A 20166-nucleotide genomic window follows, 5' to 3' on the forward strand; every position below is an offset into this window, starting at 1 on the left:
TCAGTCACGCACTAATTTTTAGTCGAGTTATCTCCCTCCAATTCTATTGTTCTTCTCTTTTCTCCTGAAATACTCTCCGAAGACTCTCTTTTCCTCCTAGCTAGCTTTTTTTAGTTGAATCTTCTTTTTATTTTTCTCAGCAAAAGGTAAATTTTGGGCAAAGCAGAAAATATTCATACTATCCCCCAAGGACGGATGTATGTATATAAGTGTGGGGGCAATCGCCCCCACTACGATTTGAAATTTTTTTGAGTAATATATGGTAATAATATTTATTTGTCCTACTAAATTATTAAATTTGACCCCACAATAATTTTTTACTCAACTTTTAGTACTTCATAGTCAATTTAAAATTTTCATATTAGATGTTATTAGAATGATCAATTCTCAATTTAAATGAAATTTGTGTTTTTTCTTAGAAATCAACTCAAAATAGTGTTATTTATCTTTTTTTTATATTAGTTTTAATTTTTTTTTTTGTAACTACATTAATTGAAAGAACTTTTTCAACTATAAATCTCAATAAGAATTGACTTCTAATTGTATAAGAAGTAAATTTTTAAATAAGTATTTACTTATATATATGTAAAAGAAATACTACACATCCAAATTTTTTTATGAACTAAGTCTAACCAAGTTAAACAATAAAATTTGAAATAATATTAGTCATAACTGATTTTTGTTGTCTTAGACAAATTTGATTGGACTTGGTTAACAAAAAAAATATGAATATGTAGCATTATCCTATATAAAAAGACAAATATTTATAAGGGTAAAGTATATTTTTTGTCCCCAAAGTTTGGAAAAAGTTTTAAAAATACCCCTAAGTTTTATTTTGTTTCAATTTTGTCCCAAAAGTTTTTGATTTGCATCAAATATACTTTCGGAGGCTAAATTTTCAAAAAAATTAAGACCAATATAACAATAATGCATAAAAATTATGCTTGATTTGCTTGTGTTGAGGGGTTGTTCTTATGAAATTGTTGTTCAATCGATCTTAAATTTTTTGAAAAATTAGCCGTCAGGGGTATATTTGATGCAAATCGAAAATTTTTGGGACAAAATTGAAACAAAATAAAACTTAGAGATATTTTTAAAACTTTTGTCAAACTTTAAAGACAAAAAATATACTTTATCCTATTTATACATGATTATTTTAGTATTTTAATTTGTAAAATTAGATATTATAAAAACTAGTTATGTTATATTTACATCGAAAATAACTACCTAAATATATATATTGAAATAAAAAATACACATTAAAAATAAATTAAACAATATATATATTTATATACGAATACATAATTAAACAATATATATATTTATATACGAATACATAATGATTAATAAATAATTTGATAACTAATTTTTATGTATACATCATATTTTTATTATAAAAATTATTATTATATTATATTTTTATTATCACATTATCAAAATTTTCTGAACGGATATCCCCCACTACTTTTGCAACCTTGCCCTCCACATGTTGCCCATTATAGGTTATGGCCAATATGTCGTTATCACTTATCTTCATTAACGACTTCACTTCCTTCAGCCCCTCTTTTTCTCTATCCACCTTTTTTGAAATTTGAATATGTTCTGTTCTTTCAGTGAAGGTCTTTGTGGAGGTTACTTCTACTTGATCAGCCTTCCTTTCTTCTCCATGGATAATTTTGCAAAGCTTCCCAATAAACTGACTGGGATTGGCCTATGGAATTTGTCACTTTGCACCGGATCAGTTTTTGGTCTATTAGCGTTGTTGTTCTCCTTGTCTTTATTCAAACGTCTGCCAGTTTGTTCCGCCTTTAACCACGAGCCCCATCGTTTCTCTTTCACTCCTCCATTCGCCGTATCATGTAGCATCACACTACATACTCTTTGTTCATGACCAAGATGACCACAATAGTTGCGGAAACAGCCAAGCCTCTCATATTTCACCACAAATTCCATAATCTTTTTATTTAGTCCGACAATCTTGATATCACGCTTAATTGGTTTTGTAGCGTCAATCAAAACTTGGGCTTTGAGAATTCTGGTTTCTCTTCCTCTTACACTAAAGCAATCTACATCAATTACTTCCCCAAAACTCCTAGCAATCTTCCTTTCCAGATCCTTGGTTTTAAAATGTTATGGGATACCCCAAAATTGGATCCATATTGGACCAAGGTCAAATCAAATCTCTCTCCATTATCCTCCTTCTTCCACCTTTTTAAATGGACAATGTAATTTTTAAAAAGCCAAAGAACTCCCGGTTCAATTCGAATCATATCCACTTCATTGCTAAAAAAAATTGAAATACATTATCTTCGGGATCCATTACTTTAAAACCTTCTGGTTGGGACCAGATTACTTCTAGTGCTGCTTTCAATGTACCAACGCTAAACTTTCTATCGACTAAGATTCTACCTATAAGACTCCGAGAGGATATTTGTAAGCTTTCGGCTATAACCTCCTCATCGAAGTAGATAATATCTTCCTCCTCTATTTCTTCCCTTATTTTCTTCTCACGCCTACCATCACTTGCATCTGTCACAATCTCTAAACGAAGCACTCTGACTAGTTATTGACTTAAAAGACTACCTTATTAAATGAAAAAGGAACTTTCTTAAAAATTTTAGCAGAGTACAAAAATCTAAGTGGCACAACATGCGTGAATTGTTAAACTTATATTTTCACATAAAAATTATTCTAATCATATTCACGTGAATTTCTCTCTAAGTAAATAAGAAGAATAATTTAATCCAGGAGAATATTAGAGAAAGAGAAATTCAGATCTCGGATATATATAATGAAATACGATAACCAGTACTAATATTACTATTTATACTATTTATTTTCTCCTATAATTAAGAATGTTAAGAACCAAAAAGGTATTAGCCAAAAATCAGCCAAATACCTTTGGGTGAATCCAAAATTTCTACGAGTTAATCCTATAACAATCCTTTAAAAGAAGGTTTATGCCGTAGTGATTAATCCTATGTGGCATCCTCACGATTTTTTTCAAATTTTTAATGTATGATCTTTATTACAATAACACCCCATTATCAAACCATCCTCATTCCACATTTTCACTACTCCTCTGAACATTGTGCTTGAGTTTTCTATCCCCTTTTTCTCCGTTTGCTTTACATGTACACAACCTGATATTTCAAATTTCAAAATTTGAATTCAAAATCAAAATTAAAAAGGGAATTCTCTCCATTTTTTGTTTTCAGTTTTATTTCTTCCTCCTCTTCTTCGGTTCTTCTCCTTCACCTTCTTCACCTTCAGTTCCTCTTTCTTTTTTCCTCTTCCGTTCACTGATTCTGTTTTTGTATAATCTTCTTAATTTAAGTTGGAGGTGGAGATTAGACGTCATGTACGCACTAAGGCAGAGTTACGGCGGTGGATGAGATTGCGACCGCTATGGTGGTGGATCATAATATGGCGGTGGTGTTGTAGTGGGTGCAGTGGAGTTTGTGGTGGTCATCGAGGATGTGGTGATGGATACAGAGGAGGCAGCGGTGGAAGAGAGCAAATCGATGGAAAGTACTAAGTAGCGCGGCCACATAGAACACATGCAATGACACTATGAAAGAGAGCACAACAGGTTATTTTCCCTATTCATCTTCATTTTCAAATTTCAAGACTTTCTGATGTCTGTCCTTTTTCCGTTTTTTCAAATTTTAATTCCAACTAAATCTGCATGTAATTTGAAATTCAAATTTGAATTTTAAATATGCACAACCTTATCAAGCATTCAATCCATCTCTAAGATAATCAACTTTCGATTTTCTTCTTACCATAACCGTCTTTCTTTCTCTATCTTCTCTCATGTCTTTCTCTCCTAGATCTATATATATCTCTGCATCACTTTTTTTTTCTTATATTTTTGTTCTCTTTGTCAAGCGAAGAGTTCTTGATGGTATTATGGCACGGTGTTTGTTGCAGGGAAGTAGAGGAATGAAGTAGAGACACGACATGGAGGAGCGAGAGATGCATACTGGCGTCGACAACAATGGGCATACAATTTGGTGCGGCTGAGATGATTCGGATGGCGATAACACGGCACGGAAGAGAAGTCAGTTGCAGCACCGGAAGCGACCAGCAACGGTCTTGGTGCGATGATTCTGTATGCTCTGCTTATGTAAGTAGTCGTTGTCTTCTTCAAATGAAAGTATATATAAGATTTCTAATTTTATCCCTACTCATACTCCTCTTTGTTTTTATAATATTATCTTTTATATAAACTGTACTTTCTATGATGAAGTTAAGTGTGTTCCTTATTATTTGATCTGATGTATATGTTCTAATTTCGGTAAGATTTGAAATGTTACTGATGTTGTGCAGACGCGTCTTTGTCTGGTGTGGAGCTGTTGATGCAGAAAATCCAGAACCTCATTGTTGTTGCCGGGATTCTATTTGCATTTCGCCTAAATTTCATTAACCTCTCTCCCTCTTATATTCAATTTACATCCAATATAGAAAACCAAATCAGATTTCAAAGTAATGCAGCATGAAGTATTCATTTTTCCTTTAGTTTTTGATGTCTTGGCTTTTGTATTTTCAGAGTAATTTAGGAACTAAGGCAAAAGAAGGTCCTGCTGTGTAGCTACTATGGAAGGTTTGCATCCACCCACTCTATTGTGTTTTTATTAGTTCTTTTTTTGTTCAATTGCTTAAATATGTTTTTTGCTTTTGCTTATTATTATACTTCTACTTATTATTACCTTATCTATCCTCCTTCCTCTCAAGTTTGGCTATGTTCTTCACTCTTCAGGGTGGTAGTTTCAATTCTCAATTTTTGGGTCTTTTCCCTTCTAAAACTGAGTTAATTTCTTAGAGGAAATTCTCCTTTGTCGCTGTATCTGAGATATTATACGTATATATCTTTTCATTCATAATTAAAGCTTATTCGTGAAAATAGTATTATCCTATGAACTACAATTTTTATATTATGCATTTGAACAAGATTTTGAAGTGAAACAAGTCCAAGTTATGTTGTACATATGGCAACGACACATTCCATTTTAATCATCAAGTATTAATTATAGACATACTATGCTTAGATTCACCGTCTTTAGAAAATTTGTTGATGAACTAAATTCCCATTTTTGACATGGTCGAGATTGAACCACTTATTGTTGCCCTGCAACTTTGAAGTCTAGAAAATAAAATAGTGATACCAATTACTTTTGATATGATTGGTTAATGCCTTTCTTTTAAGTCTTAACTTTGGATGGTTTGTTCATCATAAATTCATAGTCTTTTCTTGAACTCTATTTTTTTTGGCTGTCCTTAATGTTTATGAGTCTTTTTGGACTATGTTTATGAGTTTGTTTAACTTATAAACTTAATTCTTTTTGAAGAAAAATTCACGTTTATCTCTTTTTTTCTTTTTATTTTTTTACATAATTAAAATAGTGTCTAGAAAATATTCTTGGTGCTTTTAGTTTTTCTCTCTTATCACAGTGAACGATTTATTTCGTGTATAACTTTCAAGTAAGTATTTGCCTTGATTACTATTTTGATATCTATACAGTATATCCAAAGTCATATAAGCCTTCGACTTTTTTTGTCTTCTCCGGTGGTTAGCTAGACATGGAAACTACTTACCACAGTTGTGAAAAATAATTTGTTTATCGGTTGGAGTTGTAGCAATAACTTTCGATTAAGATTTAAGACATACCATAACACGTTATCTTTTGGCAATGTCATATAATACAACTTAAAATAGTTCAACAGAATAATTGATTATATGTTGAATCTGTTTTAGACCAATTTTTGGCACATGTAGGTTATCAAGTTTCTAGCTTCCCTTCTATTGCTTTTTCTATTTTTTTTTTCCAAATTCATTTGACCCTTTATATGATATTAATAATTTCATTAGTTGATTATAGAAAGACAAAAGGTCAAATTTAATGGTTTTGAATTCCAATCTCTTTGAGGAATGGCCTAATTTTATTGCTTCTCAATTTTAGTATTTGTTTGAAGAATTTTTTTACGCATCGAAGTGTTGGAGTTAAATTTTGATTTATTTCTAATAGTGATGTAAATGTTAGTATCACCACTATCTTGAACATATTATATATAAGGTATTATCATAATTGCTATTCAGTAATTTTTCTTTTTCATGTTTCTATTGTTCATTATTTTCTTCTGATTTTGAATTTAGTGTTAATTCTGGTCCACAACGTCAACTCTTCTGATAAGATGCCTCTTGGTCTCTGATTTTTAATGTAGGCTGTCTTTAGATTGACACAACTAGATAGAGTAGCAGAGTATTTATCACATCATATTAGGGAGCATCATGAATAATGAGTAAGTTTAATTCAATAATTAGTTCTCATCAACTATGGCTCTTTTCATATTTATGTGTGATGGTTCTTTGGAAGAATCTAAATTTTATTGTTGATTAGGTTTATATCGATTCTTGATTTTTTTTTTTTTTGAGGAAAAAGTATTACATAATTATTTTTTTTCTTTGGATATCATTACTCTGTTCATGATTTTTGGAATGGGGTACTTTTGTTGTCTATTGTGTGCCACAAGCTTTAATGCTATTTGTTGCTATGGTAAATACAAAAAACTAAGCTTTGTGGCTAGAGAGTAGTAATAATTATAAGAATTTTGTTGTTATTTTTCATGATTAATTTTATATCTCATTCTTAGATGTGTTTCTAGGTTGGTTGATATGGATTCTATAGCATAGCCATACCAACATCGCTCACTTTTAACCTTACAACTTCATCTAATACTTTTAGAAGGACCCTGAAGGTGATGGGAGTTCTGCCGTGCACATTTATTGCAAAGAATTGAATAACCTCATGTTGGAGGTTTTGAAAAGAGGGCTGAGAATGAAGGAAAATGGAGTGTTGGTATCTGACAAGACCATGTAGAGGAAGCTGCAAAAGTTTTGGAGCCACTAAGGGCACCCAACTCTTATACTAAGATAACTCTTATACTAAGATAGTTTTGGCTTGAAGCTGCTCGCATTGTTGAATTCCATTCAAATGTCAAACTGGACAGAAGCTCTTGAAGTGATGATTATATTCCCTTTTGTACTAGAAGATTATGTTTGAAGTTATCTTAGCCTGTTTTTCATGATCTAACCAAAGATAGAGTGGTAACTTATAATATGCGGTCAAACTTTTTTAAGTAGTTCTATTATTTTAAATGTTTTACCTGCTTAATTTTGCACATTTTTTTACATATTTAATTTTGCACCTTTATTTTAATATTGATAAAGTATAGATAGATGTGATTGGTCCTCTAATAATTACTAACTTAATCATTTTAACTTAAAACACTTCAATAATGGCCCTAAAATGGGCCTTTAAATTCTTCTAATCAATTAAAAGGGCATTTGGAAGTTGGAATCACCTAACAGGAACAATGCATACCAAGTTCTTATGGAATCTCCTTCTCATGGAGTTCTTAACTTCATAGTTCACATCTTTTTATGGAGATATTGATGACTTAGTGTAACTATCAGTTTATGACTTAGTATAACTATTAGTTTTTGAATCGCCTAAAAAATTAAGAAACCCTTTATCTTTTGTTTACTACTAATAATAATTATAATAAATATGATTATTAATTAATATTAAATAAGAATTTCTCTAACATCTTTTTTTTAGTATTTCTCAAGGTATGATTAATGAGGAATTTATACATTTTTATTAATTAGAATAGTTTGAAAATATTGGTCTTTTTGGTAAACAATTTTCACATAAAGCCTTGCTTTTTGTTGAAGTTCCTCGACTTAATAGCAACAATATTGTTTCATTAAAACCACCATCAGTAAAGAGTTTGACAACATTTGTTTATAAGGTAATATCAAGTTTGACAATGGTTAGAAAGAGTTCTACAAAGCATACAAGTTGGAACAATTATTTGTTACATTATCAAGGGTCAAATAAAAAAGAGGTATTATAATTCTTAATCAAATAAAAAAGAGACATTATACTGCTTATTCAAAACAATAGTTTGATGCCCAACAGCAGTACTATAAAGTTTAAATGTAATATTTAACAGAGGTCTTTAATAATATTGCATGATGTGATACTTAGCTTTATTTATTTTTGTTCACATACAACGACAATACACGATATATTTTGTCATTTTTTGGTATTTTGTGACTCTTTTGAATAAAAGTTATGTACATATATGTGAAATTACTTTTTACTTTGTTCGTGCCTTTTAGTAAGTGCTTTGAATCTAAATATCATGGTTTTAGACCTTTTTTCAATAAAAAAAATAATAACTGATAATACGAAGTTAATCTTCTTAAGAACAAACCCTATTAGCTTTGATGTGTGAGAATATTTGTTGTTCGTTTTTGAAGAAAAAAAATTGATAAAAATTTATTTCATGTTTATATGTCCAAGTAGTCATATAAAGACTAAGGAAGGATAATCATTTTTCATCTTATAGTAATTTTGTTTGATTGAATATGATTGTTTATTTTTAATCATTTTTTATTTGGAACTGTTTTTCAACATTTGAGTTTTTGGTATCGAAGCTTTTAAAAGTATTTTTTTTTTGTCTTAAAAAGGAGAAAAATTAAAGAAGAACAATGAATTTAGTACATAAGAGTTTTGAAACAAATGTAAAAATTAAAAAATAATGAAAATTATGGGATTATTTTGTATAGTTTTCATTATTTGAAAAAAAAAATTAACTTTATTATTGTAATGCAAATTGGGTTGTATTTTAACTTTAGATTTTTTTAGTATTTGTATTGATTCGTAAACTTTTTTTTATATGAGACTTTAATATTAAATTATTTTGTTCACAACTTCATTATATAATTATATTATAATGTATTTATTATAATTAAGTCATATTTTTTATTTAATTTTATTTACTTTTACAATTTTTTTTAAAAGTAAAATCACATATTCAGGGACGAATCCAGAAATGATATTATGGAGGGGCCAATAACACATATAATATTAAAAATTATGTAAAAAAATTATATAATATAAGATGTATTATAAAAATATACGGATAGAGAATATATTTTAAAATAAAAAAATATGTGTATATTTTTTACTAACGAAGTGGTCGATTCTTCGTATCATAAAATTCACCGATAATAGAATTTGTGTCAAAATTTTCAATAATTTTCTTTTCAATATAATTAAAAGACAATTAGCAAGAAATTCATCTTTTTTTTTTGTTTCTAAGTTATTTTTCATAATATTCATAGTTGAAAAAGATCTCTTAATTGTAGCAGTTGAAATAGAGAGAATTAATACCAAACGAATAAAAAAAACGGCCACAAGAAGAAAAAGAATTCACTTTATGAGATTTAAAAATTTTTATTTAATTAAAAAATATTAGTAATAATATCTTTTTCAGATTTTTTTAATATTGTTACTTATTTTTTAGATATTAAAAATTATTAATATTTAAATTAGACTGAACTTTTATTTATATTAGACTAAATACTAAATATTTTTTTAAAAAAAATTAAATTATACATAATAACTTATTACTATTAAAAAAAGTTGGGGGGCCGAGGCCGCCACTCACCCCCTTATGTCCGTCCCTGCACATATTCTTATTCTTATGATCTAATTTAATATATATATATATATATATATAAAATAAAAGTCTATATCAAGTCTTTAATCTAATAATATTTTAATATTAAATATTTTTATTATAATTATGATACCCGTGCATCGCACGGGCACTTCTCTAGTATATATGGATGTTTCTTCTGTTAAGTATCGGAATGTTTCTTTTTCATACTAAATGGATGTTCTTTTCTATATTTTTTAAATTTTTTTATATTGCAAATATGAATATTTCTATTTCTTTAAGAATTTCATATATTTTTTTTAAATTTTATAGATATTTAATTATTTTTGCTAAAATATAATTAGATGTTTCTTTTGTTAAGTATTAGGATGTTTTTTTTCATACTAAATGAATGTTTTTTTTATATTTCTGTAATTGTTCAATTTTAGCTAAGATCAAGTGTGTAGTTTACAATCTCTTTAATTATCAAAACGACACCTAAATATCCACCAAACTATAGGAGAACGAAATGCGCATTCCCCCTACTCATCATCAAGAAGATCTGAGGAATATCAACACCCTTCATGAACCACAAGAAATCCGACACGTTGAACTTCCCGCTCAGCTCCACCGTGTCCTCCCCCACCTTTCTCAGTGCCTCCGCTTCTCCTCCCCTTTCAGAACAGCTCTTCTGCATCATCGTCATCATCGATATCACGTTGTTGGTCAGCATTATGAGTTCTGCCCCAATATCCACGGCCTCACCGGCCAACCCTTTCTTCGCCAAATCGCTAAGGAACCTCTTCCTCTCTTGCTGCCTCACGTGGAAGAGCTGGTGGAGCATTTTGCCGCCCAGGAGTTCCGACATGCACACCTTTTTCATGAACTTCCAATAGGATCCGTACAGGGCGAACACGAAGTCCTTGAATCATAGGATAGGCTTTCCGCAGCTACGGTTTATGTGTTGGGGGGGGGGTTGGAGAATGAGGTTTCGTGGATTTTGATGAACTCTCTTGCGACTTCAGCGGTGGAAGCCATGACGCAAGGCGAAGAGGGTTGAGAGAGAGAGGGGTAGGTAGGTTAATGTGAGAGAGGAGAGGAAGGTTTTTATAAATTTTAATTAGGTTTACCTAATCAATTTTAAACTTTTTAAATTTTAAATTTAAAAAATTTAAAATTAATTAATTATTAATATAAATTAATGTGGTTTTGTTTAATTTTTGACTGGTAAGCTTTTGGTTTCATATACTTTTCCTTAAGTTTATCTTTAATTACCTACGTGTTTTTTTTAACGTTACAAACTTACAATTACCTACACTGGATACAAAAGTGACATTTTATTACGTACTAGTGATTTGTTACTATTTTATGTGTTACTAAGAGCCCCATAATATATTTGGGAGTATATAAACCCTTATAAGTACTGAATAATTTTGATCCTTACGAATGATTGAGTTAAATTAAATTAAACCCACTCAATTTTGATACAAATTGATCTAACCTATCTGAAGCATAATTACTTAGACTTCAATAAACCTCTAATGTTAGGGATTTAAATAAAAATAAAAATAAAATCATATTGAAAAAAATAAGTGACTAATATTTTTTTATATATCTACTTTGTATTTGAGCAAACATTAATCAGTTTTCTATTTTTTTCACTTAAATATTAGTCCCCTAATATTCCTTCCATATTTATATCCAAGAGCGTCTTTGAAATTTTGTAACAATCTATGAAGTATAGATATTTTCATGAGTTATTATATTTGTGTATCGAATACATTTTAGATACAGTATTTGTTCGATACGTGTGTCTTCTATATCTAATCATGTTTTAATTAAAAAATTAAAAATGCTTCGGACACGTTTAGACACATCTAAATATTATCACGTGTCAGCGTATCTAATCTTAATTTTAACATGTATTCTTGAAATAAGTTTAAAAATATTATATATACTAACCACTAGTATTTCTTAAAGATTTTAAAAATAATTGTTTGCATTCGACCCTAATAAATAATTATCTATCTTTGATTATTTATATATTTTGTTGAATTAGAATTATATTTGAAAATCAAGTTTTAATAATGATGTACGCGAAATTTAGTTAAAATTTATAATTAGGAAAACAATAATTACAACTTATTTAGCGACCAATTTTGAGATTTTGAAGTAAGATACGATTTGACGACCGATTTAGCGACTAAAGTGTTGGTCGCCATTTAGTGACCAATTGATTAACAACTGCTTTAGCGATTGGTGCACGAAATTGTGATCATCAACAATGGCGCCAAAGACTTGGTGCTCTCAAACGTGAATCACACTTTGTCACAACTTCGCACAACTAACCAGCAAGTGCACTAGGTCGTCCAAGTAATAAACCTTACGTGGGTAAGGGTCGATCCCACGGAAATTGTCGGCCTGAAGCAAGCTATGGTAACCTTGTAAATCTCAGTCAGGCAGATTCAAATGGTTTTAGAGATTTGATAATTAAAAGATAAATAAAACGTAAAATAAAGATAGAGATACTTATGTAATTCATTGGTGAGAATTTTAGATAAGCGTATAGAGATGCTTTTGTTCCTCCTGAACCTCTGCTTTCCTGCTGTCTTCACCCAATCCTTCATACTCCTTTCCATAGCAAGCTGTATGTTGGGCATCACCGTTGTCAATGGCTACATCCCGTCCTCTCAGTGAAAATGGTCCAATGCGCTGTCACTGCATGGCTAATCATCTGTCGGTTCTAGATCATATTGGAATAGGATTCAGTGATCCTTTTGCGTCTGTCACTACGCCCAGCACTCGCGAGTTTGAAGCTCGTCACAGTCATCCCTTTCCAGATCCTACTCGGAATACCACAAACAAGGTTTAGACTTTCCGGATCTCAGGAATAGCCGTCCATGGATTCTAACTTATACCACGAAGATTCTAATATCTCGAACTCGGTCCCCTGTATTAGATACCTAAGAGATACTCATTCTATCTCATCTTCATGTAGAACGGAAGTGGTTGTCAGGCACGCGTTCATAGGTGAGAATGGTGATGAGCGTCACATAATCATCCCATTCATCATGTTCTTGGGTGCGAATGAATATCTTAGAATAGGAATAAGCTTGAATTGAATAGAAAAACAATAGTACTTTGCATTAATTCATGAGGAACAGCAGAGCTCCACACCTTAATCTATGGTGTGTAGAAACTCTACCGTTTGAAAATACATAAGTGACAATGGTCCAGGCATGGCCGAATGGCCAGCCCCCATAAAGGTCTAAGATAGCATAAAACTGATCAAAGATATCTAATACAATAGTAAAGGGTCCTATTTATATCAGACTAGTTACTAGGGTTTACAGAAATGAGTAAATGATGCAGAAATCCACTTCCGGGGCCCACTTGGTGTGTGCTTGGACTGAGCATTGAGCTTTACACGTGTAGAGGCTTCTCTTGGAGATGAACACCAGTTTGTAACCTGTTTCTGGCGTTTAACTCCACTTTGCAACCTATTTCTGGCGTTTAACTCCAGAATAGGGTAGGAAGCTAGCGTTGAAAGCCATTTTGCATCGTCTAAACTCGGGCAAATTATGGACTATTATATATTTCTGGAAATCCCTGGATGTCTACTTTCTAACGCAATTGAGAGCGCGTCATTTGGAGTTTTGTAGCTCCAGAAAATCCACTTTGAGTGCAGGGAGGTCAAAATCCAACAGCATCTGCAGTCCTTCTTTAACCTCTGAATCTGATTTTTGCTCAAGTCCCTCAATTTCATCCAGAAAATATCTAAAATCACAGAAAAACACACAAGCTCATAGTAAAGTCCAGAAATGTGATTTTTATTTAAAAACTAATAAAAATATACTAAAAACTAACTAAATCATACTAAAAACTATGTAAAAACAATGCCAAAAAGCGTATAAATTATCCGCTCATCAGCGATCGAAAAGTATTTTGTCGTTTAGCGACTACTTTCCTCATCAACTGAAAAATGGGTCATCATTTAGCAATCAATTTTGTTAGAGAGCGTTATCGTTTTGTTGAGTTAAGAATTTAATTAATTTAATGATGATGACAAATATTGATTTATTAGGTTAAACACCTAATTGGATTTGAATATTTTATTTAAATGATGCAGACCCATATGATGGAATAATGCCCAAAACAAATTGAAACAAAGAAATAAAGGCTGTTAAAGATTAGTTGATCCACAAACAAAGCCCATAAGAAGGAAACAAAGAAATTAAGTGGACTGGATGGAAAGTGATCCACCAATCAAGCCCAAATGCACCCAAGAAGAAAGGTAACCCCAAAGCTAAGTCTCAGCATTGTTTCAATTCGGTCAAACACGAGAGAAAGAGAGTTTCATCCTCAAGTTCATACACAAGAGAGGAAAGTAAGAGAAAGGTTAATCAAGAAAGCAAGAGTCTAATCAAATAAATCAAAAGCATGTTATACTAAGTCAGAGGTTAAAGGTAAATAATTTTCTTTTGCATGTAAGTTGATTTCTTCACCTCTCCTCCCACTCTCTGCAATGCCATTTTTGGAAAAAAATAAAGAAAATGGTGGTTGATTTTTTCTGCCGTAAATCAAAGGCTCAAATTGTTACTTGGGGCCAAAGCACACTCTCAAGGGTGTGGATTTAGGATTATCACTGAGCAAACCAATTTATGCTACTCTGCACTCCTCGATCAAACAAACAACCAAATTTGAAATCCATAATTTTGGAGATTGACTGAAAAAAAAGAGAAGGGATGATTTCTAAAAGCTCAAGATTCAAGAAGTTGGCTCTAGAGGAATTCTAACTGTGGCTCTGACTAAGGTACAAAAGGAAAGTTGAATCTCATTGGAGCCAAGGAGAAAGGACCTGAATTGAGAGTTGTGTGTAAAACCTCACTACTGCGTTTGAAGTCTTGAAAGCATTGCACCTATACTAAAGGGAGTACTCCGCCAAGATGAAGAATAAAGTCTTGAGTTTTTTTGTTGAGTTCGGTTCATCTATAACAATATATAATAGGAATACGGAAAGTTTAGTATCCAATTCTTTTTTTCTATTCTACCCTCATTTTTTATAATTTAAAACTACAGACTCAGTCACGTACTCACGTTCTCTAAATTATGTAACTACTTTCAACCTTCAAAGAAATTTAAAAAAAATTTCACCCTCAATCAGTCAATCGTAAGATTATAAAAATGGCTCCAATTGCACAATAGTTTAAACAATGTAATTTTTTTTAATTAAATGTACAAGGAATAATTTTTCTCTTTAAACTATTATCATCTATTTTAGTTTAATATACTTTTGATACTTATACAATATATCTATAACAAATTAACAATATATAATGGGAATACGGAAGGTTTAGTATCCAATTCTTTTTTCCTATTCTACCCTCATTTTTATAATTTAAAACTACAGACTCAGTCACGTTCTCATGTTCTCTAAATTATGTAACTGCTTCTCTTTCAACCTTCAAAGAAATTTAAAAAAATTTCTCACCCTCAATCGTAAGATTATAAAAATGGCTCTAATTGCACAATAGTTTAAACAATGTCATTTTTTTAAAATTAAATGTACAACGAATAATTTTTCTCTTTAAATTATTATCATTCTATTTTAGTTTAATATACTCTTGATACTTATACAATATATAATGATAATTGGTATATAATGGGAATACGGAAGGTTTAATATCCAATTCTTTTTTTTTCTATTTTACCATCATTTTTATAATCTAAAACTACATACTCAGTCACGTATTCACGTTCTCTAAATTATGTAAGTACTTCACTTTCAACCTTCAAAGAAATTTAAAAAAATTGCTCACTCTCAATCGTAAGATTATAAAAAGGGAAAGTATAGGAGCCAGCAACTTTTTAAAAAGTTGACTAGTATTTAACCATTAAAAGAAAATTGAATGATCCCACACCATTGAATTTAATCTCACACCATTAAAAATATTATTAATGGCCAATTGATGGTTACAAAACACAAAAGTTGCTGGCCTCCTAACACTCCTCTAATAAAAATGGCTCCAATTGCACAATAGTTTAAATAAGGTAATTTTTTTTTAATTAAATGTACAACGAATAATTTTTCTCTTTAAATTATTATCATCTATTTTAGTTAAATATACTTTTGATACTTATACAATATATAATGATAATTAGTGTCTAAATTTAAGTTCCAATATTACTCTTGAAGAGAGATTTATTATTAAAAAATTCTCTCGTCAATTAGCGTTAAATAAAAAAATTTCTAGCCATTTTTTTTACAATAACCTCGTTAAGATATTCCTATGGGATGTAAATTATTATTATAGATTTTTTTATTAGGATATCTTTTTAAGGAATAAAAGTAAAATAGTTCAACAAGGATAATCTTTCTTAAAAAAAAATTTACACAAAATAATTTTTCTCTTCAAATTATTAGCTTTCTCTTTTAATATACTCTAAGTACCTACACAATATATAATATCAATTAGCGTTTAAATTTAAGTTCTAATATTGTTATTAACGAGAGAGGTTTATTATTTTTTTAAAAATTTACGCACAATAATTTTTGTGTCAATATATCATGATTCATTTTGCATATAATATTTATTCATCTAAGTTCATAGAGTGGCTTACAAAAATTATATTTAAGTAATTTTTTATCTTTTAACTATTTTATTTATATTTTGGAATTTAAAATTTTGTATTTTTATTTTTATTCAAGGTTTATTTTTATATTTTATTTTAATTCTGTTAATCAAAACTATGAATATTAATTTTAATTTTTAATTTTTAGGATAAATAAAAATATGAGACTTTTTTTATAAATTAAATTATTGTAAAACTTAATTATTATAGAAGAAGTTAAGTCTATTTCTGGACTATAAGAATACATATCATTTGTAAAACCCATATTTTTTTTTAAATTCTTATTATGAGTCAATTTTTAATTTATTTATTCATTAAAGACTTTATTTTTAGAAATTATTTTATTAAAAAAATTAAATTAAATTAAATCAAGTTTCGATAATTAAATTAAATATTTTATTTAATTTTATAATTACTGGATAATTTTCTATATTTAAACTATAAAATTTAGTAGTCGTAAAATAGTAAGAATTTTATATGATTTGATTTAGGTAATTGAGATTTTGAAATTTAATATTTTAAATTTTAAATCTTGTTAATAAAAAAATTAATTATATTATTATATATTTTAAATTAGAGTACTTGATTGAAGGCCAATTAATAATTTAATATAATAAATAATATTTTTAAAGTAATTTTAAAGGAGTAAATTAAATTTTAAATTAATACAATATATCCTAATTTTATTAAAATTACCAACCTCTAATTTTATCCAAAATTCCCAAATCCAATCCTAATTCTAACCAAACAAAACCCTAATTTTTATCCTAACCCTCATCGTCACTCATCCCAACCCAAAATCCCTACTTTTTCCCTCCTTACCACCGCCATTCACATACTCATTTCAGGATCAGAAAAGAAAAGAAAGGGAAGAGAGAAAGGGGGGAAGCTGATCGGGGAAGAGAGAGTGAGATCTGAGAAAGAGGAAGAGAGGGAAGAGCGTTTCCAGAAGGGGGCCTAGCACCGTTGCCGCCACTGTTCGCCGCACCACCATCCGCCGCGCCGCGTCACTACTTCGCCGCCGTTCATGCTTTTGTTGCTGTCAGAACTCCACGCCGTCGCTGGAGCTTGAACGCCGCTGCAACCACCGCCGCGTGTTATCATCTTCAGATCCGCTGCCGTTTGAGTCGCGAACAGGGGAACGCGCGCGAAGGAAACTGTCGCAGAACTGCCGTCACCGCCGCGTTGATGGGCTTGCCGTCGTTCTGCTCGCGCGGCTGCTGCGTTGTCGGAGCTCCTCGCCACCGCTGCTAGCGCCGAAAACCGCCTTTCAAGCCTGTATCTGTTGGGAGGAGTCCAAGCAAGAAAAGGAAGAAGGTGGCGATGGATACCTCCGTTGCTGCTGCTGTTACTATCGGTGTTCCGGAGCTTGCAGTTGCTGCCATTTTTGGTGATGAACCTGGTTGTGTCCTTGCTGCTGATTGATTGTAGTGAGAGACGTTGTAGCCACTACTTTTCATCTTGGTAAGTTCATGGGTAAGATCGCTTTGATTCTTCTTTGTGCCATTCTATTTATGCAGCTAGTTTTGATCCATTTAATTTTCCAGAGTCACTATTGTCATATCTCGGCGCTGCCGCCCTTGTTTGGAACTACTGAATGTTGTTGTCTCCGGTAGCACTATTATTCCTATTTTGATTTCAACTCCTTTAATTCTGAAATTTATAATGTTTCTGCCTTTATCTTACTGCTATTTGGTTTCCTTGTGCTACCCTTACTCTAATTATAGAAATATGTTTCCATTTTAGCCACTGTCGATTTATCTATTGCAAGTCATAATTGATAATGGAGCTGCTAAGATCGCTGCTGCTGCCATGAATTGGGGATAAAGGAGATTATTGAGTTAAATTCTGCGATTGAGACATCGAAGTAGAGGTTTTTCTTAAATCTATTTTACATTACAGGGTTGTTATAAATCGATATTAACGCGTAAGATACATTTTTGTGATTTCGTGAGTCTTATGAATTGAATTGAGTTGTTTTGGTTGAATAAGATTATTAGTTTGATTGATAAACTGATCGACTGAGAAAGTTGGCTATTTGGATTAGTTGATTGATGTTGTTAAAGTGGTTTTTCCTTGAATTATTAGAGAATATTTATTATTGCCTTTTAGGTTAATTTTGGAAACGGTTTGATTTTAGAAAAGATTTAATATTGAAATTTGATTTGATATTAAACCTGATTTGATATCGGAATTTGATTTTAAAATAAACTTGGAAAGGACTTGATATTTGAAAATGGGTTATTTATTGAGAATAATTTGCTATTTTGGAAATGATTCGAAAAGTGTTTGAGGAATGGTTTGGTTTGAAACTGTTTGAGAAGACCGAGAATTCTTAACTATTGATTAATGCTGTTGGTTGAAGTCGGTTTAAATTGCGATTTATAGGATTGGTTGATTGAATTCTGGATTTTGCAATTTCCTTGGATTGAGTGTTGTTGTGATAATGGTTATTGGAAGTGATTTGACTGATTAACAGGCGTTTGGTTTGGTTTGGTTGGGACCCAAAAAGGGTGGCAGTGTCCAAGTTTTAGAGGAGATGCTGCCGAAATTTTATAAAATTGGAAGTTATATTTAAAGAAATTAATTAAAAAGATTGGTTTTTAAACATTATATGTCTTAAGATTGATTTATTTATTAAAGAAAGAGTTATGTCTTAAATTGGGATTGTTAATGGACGGAATGGAAAGAAGGATGATGAGAATTTTCTTTGAAATATGGTTTTTGAACGAATTTGAAAATGAGATTTGAATTGATGAATGATTATAATGTTGAGGATGTTGAGAATATTGAGATATGAACTTTGAATTATTCATATGGCTATGAATTTGAATTATCTGAGATACGAGGTTCCCTGGATAAAGTACCATGGCTCGCCACCACGTGTACCAGGTTGAAAACTCGATACTTTATTGACCCTACGACGTAAGTGTGACCGGGCACTATATAAATTCCCGAGAATGTTACCCCATTGAGCAATATTGATTATTTGAGAAAAAACTATGCATAGACTCTTGGGGATGCACGTCGGGGGACAGTCTAAGGACAACTCAGACTTGTCGGGCTGGCCGGATAACCGACAGATGAACCTCATCAGCCATAGGACAAGCATGCATCATATGCATTTGTATGCTTTGATTGGGTTTGAACTTGTTTTGGTTTGCCTAATTGCTAAACTGTTCTTAACTGCTACTTGAACTATTTGCTGTAACTGCTACCTACTTGTGCTTTCCTTGTCTGTCTTGCCTATGTTTGTCCTGGCGTGCTACATTTGAGAATGAACTTTGGTGCTGAATTAATGATTGTGTTGTTTGATTGCGTACTTAGTTTTTGATTGAGATTTTCTTATAAGAAAGGAAAGGTTTCAGGTTTTGGAAAGATTAAACATTGTTTCTTTGAAAAGGTTTTGAACGATTACCTACTGGTTTTTAAAGGATTCATAAGGCAATGATAATCACTGAGCTTAAAAATAATTTTCTTGTTAAATATCTTCTTATGACAACTTTGAAACTCCGTGGTGAGACCATGTGGTTAGGTTCTTACCCCCCTACAGCTTTACCTTTTCAGGAACCAAATGAGGAAGCATTATCGAGAGTTATAATGCGTTTGGTTTATATATGTTGTTGTATTAATTAGATTATTTTCTTCCCTCGTCTTTGTTATTACAAGTTTGTAAGAGGGATAGGAGTTGTATGTTTTATATGTATATTATATTATGAGTTATTATGTAAGGAGTCTTGTATATGAATCTATGCCTGCTTATATTTTTCTTAAGATAAAGTATTTATTTCCAGTTTTCAAAGAAATCAGCGATACAGTGTCGAGTCACAGGCTCCTATTTTAATATTTAGTATGTAAAGTAGTCGTAATACTTCTTGCTATCAGAGTAGCGCAGCCGGAAGCGTGACTTCTGATAGTGAGGGTGTTACATCATTCACTCTTGAATGTAATCAAAATAAATATAAATTTATTCAATTTTTTAAAATTTACATTAATTATTAAAATTATGATATAATGAAT

General features: G+C 31.0%; 2 long non-coding RNA genes across 7 annotated transcripts; both read left to right on the top strand.

Annotated features, from left to right (window-relative positions):
* The first annotated feature begins 2910 nt into the window (after nt 1-2910).
* On the top strand, nt 2911-7159 carry LOC112740305 (uncharacterized). Of its 6 annotated transcripts, none has more exons than XR_003171076.3 (5): nt 2911-3592; nt 3934-4129; nt 4333-4606; nt 6226-6303; nt 6667-7159. It is a non-coding gene; the product is annotated as an uncharacterized lncRNA (long non-coding RNA). The 6 variants fall into 6 exon arrangements; XR_011870790.1 differs by having other exon boundaries at nt 6750-7159; XR_003171077.3 differs by having other exon boundaries at nt 2913-3592; nt 6747-7159.
* A 9722-nt stretch (nt 7160-16881) lies between these two features.
* LOC112741753 (uncharacterized) lies at nt 16882-19952 on the top strand. The gene is made up of 4 exons (XR_003171595.2): nt 16882-17610; nt 17694-17758; nt 17893-18019; nt 19700-19952. It is a non-coding gene; the product is annotated as an uncharacterized lncRNA (long non-coding RNA).
* Nucleotides 19953-20166: the final 214 nt, after the last annotated feature.

This window comes from Arachis hypogaea, chromosome 14, assembly GCF_003086295.3.
Source record: "Arachis hypogaea cultivar Tifrunner chromosome 14, arahy.Tifrunner.gnm2.J5K5, whole genome shotgun sequence".
NCBI classification, from domain to species: domain Eukaryota; kingdom Viridiplantae; phylum Streptophyta; class Magnoliopsida; order Fabales; family Fabaceae; genus Arachis; species Arachis hypogaea.